The sequence below is a fragment of the Phalaenopsis equestris genome, unplaced genomic scaffold (assembly GCF_001263595.1).
Source record: "Phalaenopsis equestris unplaced genomic scaffold, ASM126359v1 Scaffold234206, whole genome shotgun sequence".
Lineage (NCBI taxonomy): Eukaryota > Viridiplantae > Streptophyta > Magnoliopsida > Asparagales > Orchidaceae > Phalaenopsis > Phalaenopsis equestris.
Genome location: NW_018252127.1, coordinates 62,635 through 77,089, shown reverse-complemented (window position 1 = coordinate 77,089; position 14,455 = coordinate 62,635).

Sequence of the window (14,455 nt, the reverse complement as noted above, 5' to 3'; positions counted from 1 at the left end):
ACCTAACCTAATAATGAGTATCATGAAACTTAAAATAAAAGAAGAAATAACATATTAAACTTACAAGCAAAAAAATGACCTTATTCATTTTACAACCTGGAGCAAGTTTGTCTGGTTGGGAAACAGTTGAACTGTAAGCGACGTTTTCAAGTTGTGATACTGTCAAAACCCGAGCAACGTTGTCCGGTTGGGAAAACGTAGAATCAGACATACTTTCTGCCCACCTGAAGAACTTGCAGTCCTCCGGTCCTTGTGCCCACCGCATGCAACTGTATAACTGCCACCTGTAGCTATGTTGCTGACGTGAGTAATATTGACGGCAGTCCGCAGCAACATAGTACTCGCTCGGACTTTTCTAAAAACCTGTACCTCATCTTAGTATTATTATTTAAGAGAGAATAGACCAGTTAGAAAATTACATGAAAAAAAAACAATTGTACGATTTAAAAAAAAGATTAATAAAAAAAATACCCAATTCAATTTTGATATGAGAATATAAAAATGGAAGATTTATATGCATGCCAATCAATTTTTATATATTTACATATCTAACAGCAAATCATTTCTAAAGATAATATAAAGTTGAATTGAAACAATTTTTTAAAGGTTCAGGGAGGATTGAATAGCTCAATCATAAGACTGTAATGATTGTATTTTTATTGTGGCCCGACAGTGATGTTCTACTTTCAATATTTTTATTTAAAACTTCTTTGCCAATGCTTACCTTTGCTGCCAACAAAGATCCGGAAAGCATTTAAACTACCTGGAAAGTATATAAACAAAGCATTATGCATTATGTAAATATGTATTGCAAAATAATCAAATCATTCAGGAAAAAAACCAAATTAAAGGTGAGATAGAAGTCAGATAAATGCTAAAATCTAGCCGATAGAATATGTATGATGGAATAATACCTCATAAAAAGCCTTATGCTTGAAAAGAAATAGGTCACAGCACCAGATAACAAGGTAACTTTAGCTGAAGTAGATGGAAACGTTTCTGCTTATAATATAGTTTATTTCATAACTAGAACCATAAAAAAAAAAACAAGATGTTTTTTTCCTAATTGCTGAAGTTAACCAGGATTCATGGTATGAATTATCAAATCAGAAGTCAAACAATAAAAATCCTCCCTTGCAGATTAATGTATATTGGCATGAATGCTTCTGAGACGAAGGTAATACAAACTACATAGAAATGCACGAATCCACAGATATCTATATATATTGTACTAAAATGGAATTCAATGATCCATGCAACATTTTCTCTTGTTCAGTGTAGACAAATCTACAGGCAATAAAGGGGGAGAATTACATACATAGCCACCTAAAACATTAGCACCCATTTTACACATGACACGATCAAACCATTGAGAACTTGATAAAAATGAAAAATATGGGTTGGGTTTTTATAAGACCTTTGATATTTGAGTGAAAATTTGAAAAATGGATGAAAAGGGTGCTAGATTTGTAAATAGCTATGTTTTGGGTGCTATGTAAGTAATTGCCCCTAAAAATAGAGGTGAGAATGTAAGAGCAACAACAATGTAGCACAATGTCCTTGTTTCTTCAATCACTTAGAATGGCAAGAAAAAAGGAACATTTCATAGCAGCAAATTTTTAATGCCTGAACAAAAAATAAGGAATGAGAAGGAAAACCTTTATTCAAAACAATCATCAGCCCGCAAATTGATCCGTGGAACAAAATTATGGAAAAAAAAAAAAAAAATCTAATTTTCATGAAAAACACAAAAAAAGGCCCATCTACTACACACGCATCTGTCATCTCATCATGCGAGCTTCAAGAAACATAACATGGTTTTGGTAACAACAGAAAACCTCCAAATTCAGCAGCCTTAACGAAATCTGGACCTGAAATAATGGATGCTACTATTATTAGCTTCTATCACACTTTGCAAAAGTTTTATAATGGATGCTACTTCAACATGTATGGCCTGTGTGATATCCCATTTTGAGGCAAATAAAATGACTGCAGGCTGGGTATTCATCCATCACCACAATCCAATTACCAGCAGTTAGCTGTAGTAGCACCTAATTCTACGCAAAATCAGTTCGACTGTAAGCTTTCTAATTGTCTTTCGTGCCTCCAAAAATCACAAATTTCTGCATTAAACTCACATGAATGTAAATAATTTCAAACTTTTCGATAGGAATTAGCATCCCAAAACACGAAGTCTAAGGTTTCGGATCAAGCAGATCCTTCTTATTTCAAATTAAATCTACCTATTAGCCCACCAAAAAAATTGGCCAAGTCTTCAGCGATTGAGAATAGTGATCTGGAGCTCACAATTGCGCCACCTCAATCTCATCATAAACTAGCTAAGTTTTCGTCAGGCATTATTGGAGTTATCTGATTAGGTGCTTCCACCTTCCGCTAATTAATGTTAGAGATCTTCACAGGAATTAATCTCTAAATTATGTAAATGAAGAAATGTTTCATTTACAGAAAAAAAGATGTTATAAACTTGTTTATTAAAATTTATTTGCAGTATATAGAAGACGTTTAAAGCTTGTTTTAAACCTTTGTTGGCTTTGAAAATGCTGAGAAGAGTCTCCATCTGTTATAATTTTTTTCAGCAAATGAAATATAAGCTTTATAGTGGGTAAAATATGCACCTGAAATTATAGGCATCTGATGCCCCTATCATATGTAGACATGATGTGACAAGCCTTATAAGCTTAATGTGAAGCAAAAAGTTTCAGCTTCAAAGTTAGAAAAGTAAGCTTTAAACAAATTAAGCATCAACCCATGGATCATCCACAATAACGATAAAAGAGGAGGGTTTGATGAGCAGTGTCCAATAGCACTAATTAACTTCTATCGCACTACTCTAATCTAGGCATGAAAATTATATAACGTGACCGTTGGCCATGGAAAATGGAGAGCATAGCAGTTGCTACTTGAACGCGATTGCTCTATGAAAAAGCATATTCAACGACTTCCAGGAAAAAAGATACAAATAAATGTCATTGTTCTTCAATGTTTAAAAATATATACATTAAACTATAAAAATCCGCAATACAATTTTAAATGAAGTAAACATGCATTATAAACTTTAAAAATAACAATAGAAGAGCAATCAAGATCTAGCAATATCGTCCGCTAGCAGGTCTCGCAACTCAGTCATCTCACTTGCACTTTCACCTTCTTGACTGTGAGCATTCTCTGATTCTTCCTGTGGTATGGAACGTGCCACATGAATATGGTGGAATTTGGTGTTGGTCTTTTTTTGCAGAAGAAAAGTCCATATCTTATCTAGAGTGGTGGCGTCGGATGTAGTTGTGCAGTGTCATGATGGCCACAAATATCTACACTTGCTTAGGAAATGCGTAAGTGGTCATATAACATAATATCACTCACTTCTTCTTCCAAACCCGAATGATCTTTCAATCACACCACATAAGGAGGAGTGCCGTTTGTTGAACATTTCCTTTCTACCACGCACAATCTCGCTTGATACTTCAAAGTCGGGAATGTGATACTTTGTATCAGCAAAAGTTTTAAAATATCCCAACGTCAACCAGCTAATGTTTTCCTGCATGAATACATAATTTAGAAAGGATTAAAAAAAACTGAATATATTTGATATATTTACTACCTGGCACGCTTGGCTTTCTAGAATTCCTTTCGAAAGGGAATGATGGATCGGTGAGCAGGACAAGCACGGGGAGGGGAGAATATACCTGGCCCGCCTGGCTTTCTGTAGAGTGGACTTAGCTTTCGACAGATGAGACAGAGAGCGACACCGGTAAGCAGTTGTTGGATGTTGAAGAACGATTGTTCTATATACAGTTAAGATATAGATTTTGGGAAAAAAAATTTGCATTTTAAAATTTCAAGAATTATATAGGTACACGGTTTTCTTGAGACCAAATAATTCAAACATCATGAAGGGGCATAGGTTTGAAAAATGCTTTTAATGTTCACTCAAAAAAAAAAACAAACAAAAAAAAACAAAACAATTTTAACATAATCTTTAAATTTTATTAGAAGAAAGAAAAGGGTATTGGTCTATGATATATGGCAGAGATATAAGGACATGTGCGTAAGATATGAGTTAAAATGTGGAATGCTCACTCTTTCAACTAGACATTATGATTCATATATATTAAAAATAAAATATAATGCTGCACAATTCAAATTCTAATATTATAAAGATACACAATTCGTGATACTTAAGAAGGCAAAAAGATTATAATACATTTCATAAATCATGTAGTGGACAAAGTTCGTGAGAATTATGAAATGTTCGGTTTAACTTTGTGCACTATCATAAAAAAGAACACTAAAGAAAAAGATATGGCACTATATAAATGATAAGATATTTAAATAAATGGATCATAACCAGAGATAAACAACTAGGTGATGAAATCGAAGATAAATTTATCACCTAAACTATTCAACAAGTAAGCCTCTCCAGACCACACAAATGAATGATAAGATCATACAAAAGGTTTGGTTAAGATATGCTAAATTCTACCTATCATATAAACGGAACCTAACCAAACATGTCCTATAGTAAGTTTTCTAAATTGCCCACACTAACAATCTATTCTTTCCATAAAAAAAAGATTTTAGTAAATAAACAAATATCATGTGTGGACGCTGGCTCAAGTTGGTAATTTTTCTAACATCTTTCTATTTGGGTACCCAGGCATTACATACGCCTCCGAAATATACAGCCTTGAGTATTAGAAGAGAACTTATGCCTAATTAAATTGACCCTCAAGATTGTAGCCACTTTATTTTGATCTATTCATACATAAAAAAAGAATGTAAATGATTTATCAGGTATTTAAGGTTTTAGAAGTGTGTGTTAAATTACATCAAAGCCTTCATCTACAAAGAACGATAAGTGGAATAATTAAGATACAATGTATGAAAAGATTTTGATAGCTTCTCTCCCTGAACTACACATTATAGAGAAGCTATGTGAAAGGAAAATTAATCCTTTTTCATATATGGATTTCTTAGGAATGAAATGAGCTACTTCAAATAGGTTCTATAAATTGACCTAGAATACATTTAATCCAATATGAGCTATGCAAGCTCTACGTAGTTTACAAGAAAAATTAAAAATTCTCATAATTTTGGCCCACCAAGAAAACTTGTGGTTTCTTGGTCAAGATTGATAACACTAAAATTCCATTAGAAAGCATTGCCATCGAGTAGAACCTACTTAGAGAATATATGTTTCTTGTGAAACCAATCTTGAGCATCTATCTAAACATGAATACATTCATTTAAGAGTATCTTTTGTGTAGAAAGTTTCAAATTCAAAATCTGTCACTACGAGAATTTCCTGGGAAGCAGAGTGATAGGCACATATGTTTATATTCAGCCAATTACCCCAATAACACTCATCCATAAACTAGTTTTTAGCATAATTAATATAAATAAATATAACCAATGTTTTTAAGAGTAAAAGATTTAAAGATTTTAAAATAATATAATTAGTGGTAATCACTGAATAAGCCTCTCTAGCTTAAGCTGGGTAAAACATGGAATGTAAATTACACTATTGCCATTTTTCAATGAGGTATTTTTTATGACGACACCATGAATTGGGAATAAAACACTAGAGCCTAAGACTCTAGAAATTCCAATTATATGGAATGTGTTCAACGTCTAATAGTGAAAACCTTAGAAGAAAATAATTAATTAAAATATAGCTATTGCAGTAAAACTTGGTGCAAAGAACCAACCAGATTGACCCAATGGCTAAATTAGGTATATAGAAACAAAAACAACAATTGTAGTACAATATGCACTTTCATTATAAGATTACAATTAAATACAATGAGTAATGGAGCGTCCATAAGATTGCTGCTGCTCTACCAATACTTTATGGTCGTGGTAGGGAGAGGGAGAAGCCCACTCCTATTACAAAAGTTTGTACTATATTTGAAAGACTTGCTGCCAAAGAGGGGTGTACTGTCATTGAGTTGCTTAAACGAGTAGGATGCACAGTTTCACCCTAGCTGAAGAAATAAATTTTAAAGGATGTCAGATCTGCCTGTTAATTTCAAAGATCAGTTGAAATTCCACCTTCTCGATTCTTGTTAAATTATGCCTTGTAAACCGAGTCAGTACTGCTGCCACAGTATAGATTCTACTATCACCTCTCCGAGGCCTGCACGACACCTGCTAGCCAAGTCACGTTTGGGTCCAAGGATACCGCCTGTCGTTATTCGCAATGACTTCCCAAGGAGGAATAAAGGGAAGAGGTCGCTTGTTGATGTACTTGGTTCGCGCCATATGGAGCACGCCTCTCTTCGACCCACTTATGCCTCCTCCAAGACACTATGTCCCAAGCCATCAACGTCAAAGAAAAAGGTTTGGGTACTTAAGGTCACTGCACCAGTACATTATGATGTGCCCGTAGGAAAGTCTTGGGGAAGAAAGCATAGGTCCAATTTATCAGAGGTTGTTACTGCCTTTACTGCAAAGCCCGTTTAAGAGTCATTTAATGTTCCAAAAAGACACCCAAATCTTAAAGTGATTCAAGAGAAGATGATCGAGGATAAAGTGGAGAAGCTTAGAGCCGAGATGTCTGAGTTGGCCAAAGAATGAGGAGTAGGCATTGAGTATGAGGATTTCAATCTCACAAACTATCTCGATGAAGATTTCATGGAGATAAGCATCATTGAGACAATGGTAGCTATATCTGCGCGCGATGCTCCATATTCCATTGAGAAGAACACAAAAGATGACTTGCAAAGGGCCATTCAACTAAGAGATGAACAGATCATTTGAATGGAGAAAAAGATGGAAGAGATGTTTCACACCATGGCCGCCATTGCTACAATGCAGGGATAGTCTCATTCACCACAGATGGCTTCGTCGAAAGTCAGCAAGCCAAAAATTGTACACATTATAAATGACAGAAGGGATGTAGCCTCCGCCAGTAGAGATGAACATCCAAATAAAGATTCTGTCATGAGTATGATACCAGAGAAGGATATTAAGCAGATGGTTGAACAATAAGTCAGAGAGGCCTTAGCCCAGTCCAAGGGTGGTGCATCAGTTTTAAGGGGCACACCTTGCCCAGAGGATTTTGATTTCGTACCCTACCCTAAGGGCTTTGTGTCACCGAATTTCAAGACTTTCAATGGGACCAGAAATCCTCGCCAGCACATAGCACACTTTTGAGCCAGTTGTTGCAACACTGGGGGTAATGAAGCCCTACTCCTCCAACAGTTTGTCAGCAACTTGTCAGGGATAGCGTTCAATCGATACGTTGAATTGCCCAACGGTTCTGTAAAGACATTTACCAAGTTGGAGCAGTTGTTCGTGAAAATATTTGCTGGATTGCAACACCACATTACTATTGGGAATCTCATGGTTGAGCGATAGAAGGCCAACGAGACTTTTGTGGATTATATTTTGAGGTGGAGAAACTTAAGAATGATATGTGAACCTCAGCTAGAGGAACACCATGCAATTAAGATTATTCTCAAGATCATACATGGGCCGGTGGCTTTCATACTTAAGGGACTTACAATCAAGTCATTTGAAAAGTTACTCAGTAAGGTTAGCAGCTTGAAGGAGGAAGTCAAGCATATGAAATCTCAAGAAAAGACAAAGAAGTTTAGGACAACCAAGATATTTGAGAAGAAGTCCGGAATAGTGGCGACAGGTGAAAAGGGAAGACAACCGATAAAGATTCCAGTTAAGCAGTCTCATCGGGGTCAATAGGAGTTGTCCCAACATAGTTAGCCGCAACATCAGTCTGCTCATCAGTATGGTCAGTGCCAGCAGCAGTTTCAGCGGAGGATATCCAGAACAAATAGCATGCCAAGTCCGACAATCTCAAAACGAATGAAGAGAGTATACTCCTTCAAAGATGAAGCCGCGCCAAAGATGTTTAGAGGTCAGATGAAGAAGTCTGAGTTCAAACTGCCCAAGTCGAAAAAGCCGGATGAAGTTGTTAAGAAAGACCATCCCAACTATTACCCTTACCACAGACTCCTTTGACATACCATAGAGAGCTGTTTCAGTTTCAAGGATTGGCTCGAGAGGAATCTCAAAGAAAAGAATATAACAATTCTGAAAGAATATTTAAAAGAACTTAAAAGAGGTTTTGTAAATATGATTTCAACCAAGCAATCACTCCAATAGATCCTTATTCAGATGAGGGTGGATGGAACATGGTTTCGAGTGAATCATCCAAGAAGAAACGCGATCAAATTTAGAATACTTCAGTACAAGCCACCGCTCAGAGTTTACAACCTATCATGACCAAGTTGGAGGTTTCTCCAAAGAAGCCGTCGTAACAAGAAAAAAAGAAGGACGTGATCGTGAAGAGGGATAGAACAACGGGCAGGAAAGGGACTGCCTCTGTTAGATTGATTGTCTCTAATTCAGCGGAGAAATTCCTCAAACCCCTGACCGTGTATGGTTATCTTTTTACCCCTCTAGGGTTTGTTGAATATAAAAATTATGATTTCAGCTACGTTTTAGCTGTCTCTAGTGATGACGTAAGTGATTGTGAACAATCTAACCTCAATCTTGATTCCCAAACCGGTCCTTAAATCGTACTTAATTCTGACAAACTCGTTAACAAAAATGAAGAAGACATCGATGACACCGATTATGATAGTTTTGAGAGTGAGAAACCAATCTACGAGTGCTAAGGAGCACCACTTGCCATCAACTTGGATTTATACGATACAAAAGAAGCCTTGGAAGATTTGCCTTCAACATCATAAGAAGAAGAAGAAGAGATTACAGAAGTGAATTTGAGGAGTGGAAAGGTGTTACCCCTAAGAACGGCTCTAGTGGACAAAGGGAAAAAATAGTTACTCACGAAGAGCTGCCTCTAGTGATAGAAGAAAAGCCTATTCCAAGTAAATTGGAGGCATGCAAAAAGTGGATTATAACGTACTAGCTCATCTTAGGAGGTTGCCGCTCAAACTAAGCATCTACGATGCTCTAATCCTTTTAAAGGAGATGAGGGAGGCTCTGGTTATAGCCTTTCTTGATCCAAAAATTTGCTTAGCTCAATTGGCCAACACATCCTTGGATGAGGTTTATTCGTTAAAGGAACAACATGGGGTGACCTTCACCGATGAATATTTGTTGCTTGGTACTGTTGATCATAACCGACCACTGTACATTTCAGTCAACATTGACAGATTCATGCTTTCCAGAGTTTTGATAGATCCAGAAGTGTCACTTAACTTAATGAGTCTACAGACATTAGCTTACTTAGATATTGACGCTCAGGAGCTCACTGTCGATTGGATGATGCTAAGAGAATTCAATCAAGAAGGGGAAAGAGCTCTTGGATCAATCACACTGCTAATGAAAGTTGGAGAGCTAGTAATAACTATTAAGTTCCATATCATCGACATAGAGACCTCTTTCAATGCCTTGTTTAGTCGACCGTGGCTACATGAACATAACATGGTTCCATCTACATTACACTAGTGTATTAAGTATTTCAAGGAGGGACAAGAAAATTACATCAAAGGAGATTTACAACCATTCTTAGTTCATGAGGTAGGCATCCATGAAAAAGACTATCTATTCCTGTGAAGTCATGATGAATGAGATGGAAGAGTCAGAAGGATCACAAGAGCAAGTTCATTCAATTTTGTTTCAACAATCTACTACCATTTCTCCACAATGAGTTGGTATAGGTTGTTTTAGCCCATGCATCTGAGATCAAGGCAGGGGATGTGGAAGATGAAGAACCAACATGACTATTGAATGGACAACGCTGACCATCAACATCGACACGAAAGAGAGTTCTGATGAAGACCAATCCAACAAAGAGATAATGATGATAAAACATAAGAAACTACAATTCGAGATTTCCTTGGAGGATGTGGAGAAAAGTGAATACAAGTCAATGTATAATCGAATTAACCACTACATGCACACCATAAACCTTACTCCGATTCACCCTCAAAAGGTTGAGAGTCTAGAGGTCAAGGAAATCTATGGTGTTGGCTTTAAGCCGATCAAGTTCTATCGTTCTTCTTACGCTACTAGTTCCAAAAATCATGTAAAATTGGAAAAGTATGACTCTAATTAATTAATGGAATTACCATTTGATTACTTTTCTCCTTGTGTTCAAAAGTTAATTCAACAGGGATATGTGCCAAAACAGATACCGAATGATAAACTACAACTTTTTGAAAATTTATGGAATGTTAAAAGTCGAGCACCCAACTTAAAAAAGGGTCTTGAATTTGGTAAAATAGGACCAGTTAATGACTCAGAAACTTTTATGGTTGTTACGAGCGAGTCGAAGGAGGATTGCCTCAATGTAGAAGATGACTCTGAAAATCAACCCATAGACGATGTTCCGCCAGAATTTGAAGGATAGATCAAGTCAAATATCAATGAATTGAGGGAAGTCAACCTCGGGACTGAGGAACAACCCCGACCCACCTTCATAAGTTTGCTACTCAGCCAAGAAGAATCTACTGAGTTAATCAAGTTATTGTCAGATTTTAAAGATAATTTTGCCTGGAGCTACAACAAAATATCAGGATTATCTGCAGAAGTTGTAGTTCACAAGCTTAGGGTGGATAAGAACATGACCCCAGCGAAACAAGCTCCAAGAAGAATGTACCTCGAAATAGAGAAACAAGTCATTACCTAGGTGAAGAAATTAATAGATGCCAACTTTGTGCTGGAAGAACAAGACCCGACATGGCTAGCCAACATTGTGCCAGTTAAAAAGAAAAATGGGCAAATTCGTGCGTGCATTGACTTTAAGGATTTAAACAAAGCGTGTCCAAAGGATGAGTTCCCACTGCCGATAGCAGAGTTAATGGTGGACATCGCATCGATTCTTGAGATTTTTTGCTTTATGGATGGATCATCAGGGTATAATCAGATCAAGATGACTCCAGAAGATGCAGCGCTTACAACCTTCAGAACACCAATTGAGATCTTCTGCTACATAGTGATGTCATTTAGGTTGAAGAATGTCAGAGCAACTTATTAGCGAGCTATGATGAAGATCTTTGATGACCTCATCTACAATCAGGTGGAGTGCTATGTGGACGACTTGGTCATTAAAAGCAAATAACGAATAAACCACTTGTTTTATTTGAGGATTGTGTTTGAACGATTATGACATAATAATCTCAAGATGATTCCCTTTAAGTGCACCTTCGGCGTTACCTCTAAGAAATTTCTAGGATTCATTGTTCGTCATCAAAGAATTTTGAGATCGACCCAAATAAGATTAAAACTATCTTAGAAGCGCCTCCTCCTAGAGTCCTGAAACAATTATTTTCCTTTCAAGGTAAATTGGCATACCTGAGACGCTTTATTTCTAATCTCTAAGGTAGGTGTAATCCCTTCTTGACATTAATTAAAAAGGATACAAAATTTGTTTGGGAAGAGAAATGCCATGGGGCTTCAAGGATATTAAGCAGTATTTAATGACACCCCCTATTCTGGCAGCCCCTATCACAGGAAAACCTTTGATACTTTATACCGCGGCCTTAGACGACTCTTTTGGAGCCCTGCTAGCTGAGATCAATGACGAGGGTAAGGAAAACTCACACTACTACTTGTGTCGACGTCTGATACCGACAGAGATAAAGTATCCTCCTATTTAGAAGCATTGTCTTGCTATAATTTTCGCCACCCAAAAGCTTAGACATTACGTGCTTTCTCATAAGATCACCCTTATTTTGAAAGTTAATCTGTTACAATATTAATGACCCGACCAACAATCTCTGGACACTTGGCAATGTGGTCAATGATTTTATTACAGATTGAAATAACTTTTGTACCCCTTCGCACTATTAAAGGGATAAATTCTAGCAGATTTTCTCGCAACACACCGACTTCTAGCGGGGTCCCCTCTCGACAATGATCCACCAGATGAGCAAACACTACAAGTGGAATAGTTCAGTACCAGAGGTTGGGAAATGTACTTCGATGGAGCTTCATCAACTAGAAGAGACAAAGGATCGGGAGCAGTTATATCAGGCAAATCAAATATTGGTCTGATCTTTATTACACCAGATTAGAGCATGTTAAGATTCACATGCCACCTGATAGAGCCGTATACAAATAATGAAGCAGAATACAAAGCCTTAATCACCAGATTAGAATTGGCAATTTCAATGGGCATAACAGACATTGCGATCTAAGGTGACTCACAACTCGTCATTCAACAAGTCGCCGGACAATACAAGATCTTGAAGTCAAGATTAGCAGAATACCACCAATATATAATGAAGTTGCTGGAACAGATACCCAATGTGACATTATATCGAATTCCTTGGGGAGATAACGCCCATGCCAACGCTCTATCCAAGCTTGCTAAGGAATTGACGTGTCCATCAGAAGACTCCATCGACATCACAACGCAAGGACGTCAAGCTTTGTCAAAGATCAGACTCGACAATTTGCATAAGCTCGGAAAAGAAGAAGAGATGGTTGCTACAGTTGCTGATGTTACTGAGGATTTGTGCAAGCCATTAATAGAATATTTACAGATAGGACGGCTACCGGATGATAAGTTAGAAGCATATCATATCACAAGGAGAGCCATGTCGTATGCTTTGGTAGGTGATGTTCTCTACAGAAGGTCATTTGATTAGATGTGGCTGCAATGTTTAAGCAGAGCAAAAGCACAGGATATCGTCAAAGAAGTACATGTTGGATTGTGTGGTGCTCACCAAGCAGGGCCGAAGTTGAAGATGAAAATTAAAAGAATCGGACATCACTGGCCAACAACGATAATAAATTGCATGGATACAACCAGAAAGTGTCACTTGTGTCAGGTGCATGGAGTGGTCTTGCACCAACCTCGGATTGCACTACACCCAACTATCGCCTCGTGACCATTTAAGTGTTGGGGCACGAATATAGTTGGTCTGATAGACCCCCCATTTTCTAAAGAACACAGATTCATTCTTGCAGCTACAAATTAATTCTCTAAGTGGGCAAAGGTAGTGCCGTTTCGAGAAGTCACAGCACACCATGTTCTTCAGTTCTTCAAAAGTCCAATTGTCTACCGTTTTAGTGTTCCACGTAGAGTTATTTCCGAAAATGGGTCAGCCTTCAAGAGCATAAAAATCAACAATTTCATCAAGCGACATGGAATATATTCGAGATACTCTACCATTTATTACCCCAAAGTGCACGGCCTAGTTGAGGCCTTTAATAAGACACTCGTGTAGATTTTAAGGAAAATATTGGATGAAAATAAGAAAGGATGACACAAGAAGTTAATAAAAGCTTTGTGAGCCTACCGAAAGACTTTTAGGATGCCTTCTGAATCTATGTTATATTTGCTCGTGTATGGGTCCAAAGTCTTACTCCCACTAGAAGTTCAGATACCGTCTCTCAGAGTTGCTGCCACTAATTAGATTACAGTAGAAGACAACATAAAGCTCAGACTTGTAGAATTAGAAGGCCTCCAAGGAAAATGTTTAAAAGCACAACAAAATTTGGAGCTCTATCGAGTGAAGATGGTCCGAGCCCACGATAAATTGGTCCGCCCGAGGACATTCAATGTTGGTAAACTTGTGCTCTTCCTAAGGAGGCTTATTCTTGCACACCGTAGGATAAGTGAAAATTTTGAGCCAACCTTGGAGGGATCATTTGTCGTGGAGAAAGTCTTTTCAAGTGGATCTTACCAATTGGTGGATTTTCAAGGTGAAAGACCCATGCTACTGATACACCTAAAATATATAGTATTTTTAGACACATTTTTATACCTATTTTTGAGATATTTCACTTTAATGGAAGGTATTTTTAAGTTTTTCTTGCAGATACAAGTAAAAATGGAAATTTTTAATTTTTTCTTTCAGATACAAGTAAAAATGGAAAAAAAAAATGCTTAACATAGTGAAAAAGGATCAATTTGGAGCAAAAAGGTAAAAAATTGTGTAAAAGAGTTTTCGCCTAAAGCGCCGGTAAAACAGAGAAGGCCGCGCCTAAGCGCCGAGACCCTGCACTTAAGTGCCAGTGGCAGTTACTAGACGAGTAAAATCAATTTTCATGAATTTCAAAAAGGTTTTTGAGGCACCTATTGGCTTAATAGGTGGTTGTAAGCACCATGGACGAAAATTATCATGAAAGGATGCATCTCTTGGGAAAATACATCAAATCAAGACACATTTTGAAGAGATCCTAAGGTACTTCTTGGAAAACTATAAAAGAAAGAAGAGAGGACTTAGAAAAGAGTCCTAAAAATATTGGCAAGTTTTGAAAATTCTTTTCTGAGGAGTTAGTTCAGAGAGATTTTCAAGAACCACTTTTTATTTTCCTTATCCTTTTTTTTATTTTCTTTTGAGTGATTGTAAAAGATAAGAGATTCAAAGGAACTTCAAGAGTTTGGTGGAGGACTTGAGATAATTTTTTATCTTTTTGTTTTAGACTACTTTTGGTTTTAATTGAGACTTGTCGTTGGTTTGATAATGATTTCTTCTTTTAAACTAAAGTGTGGTTT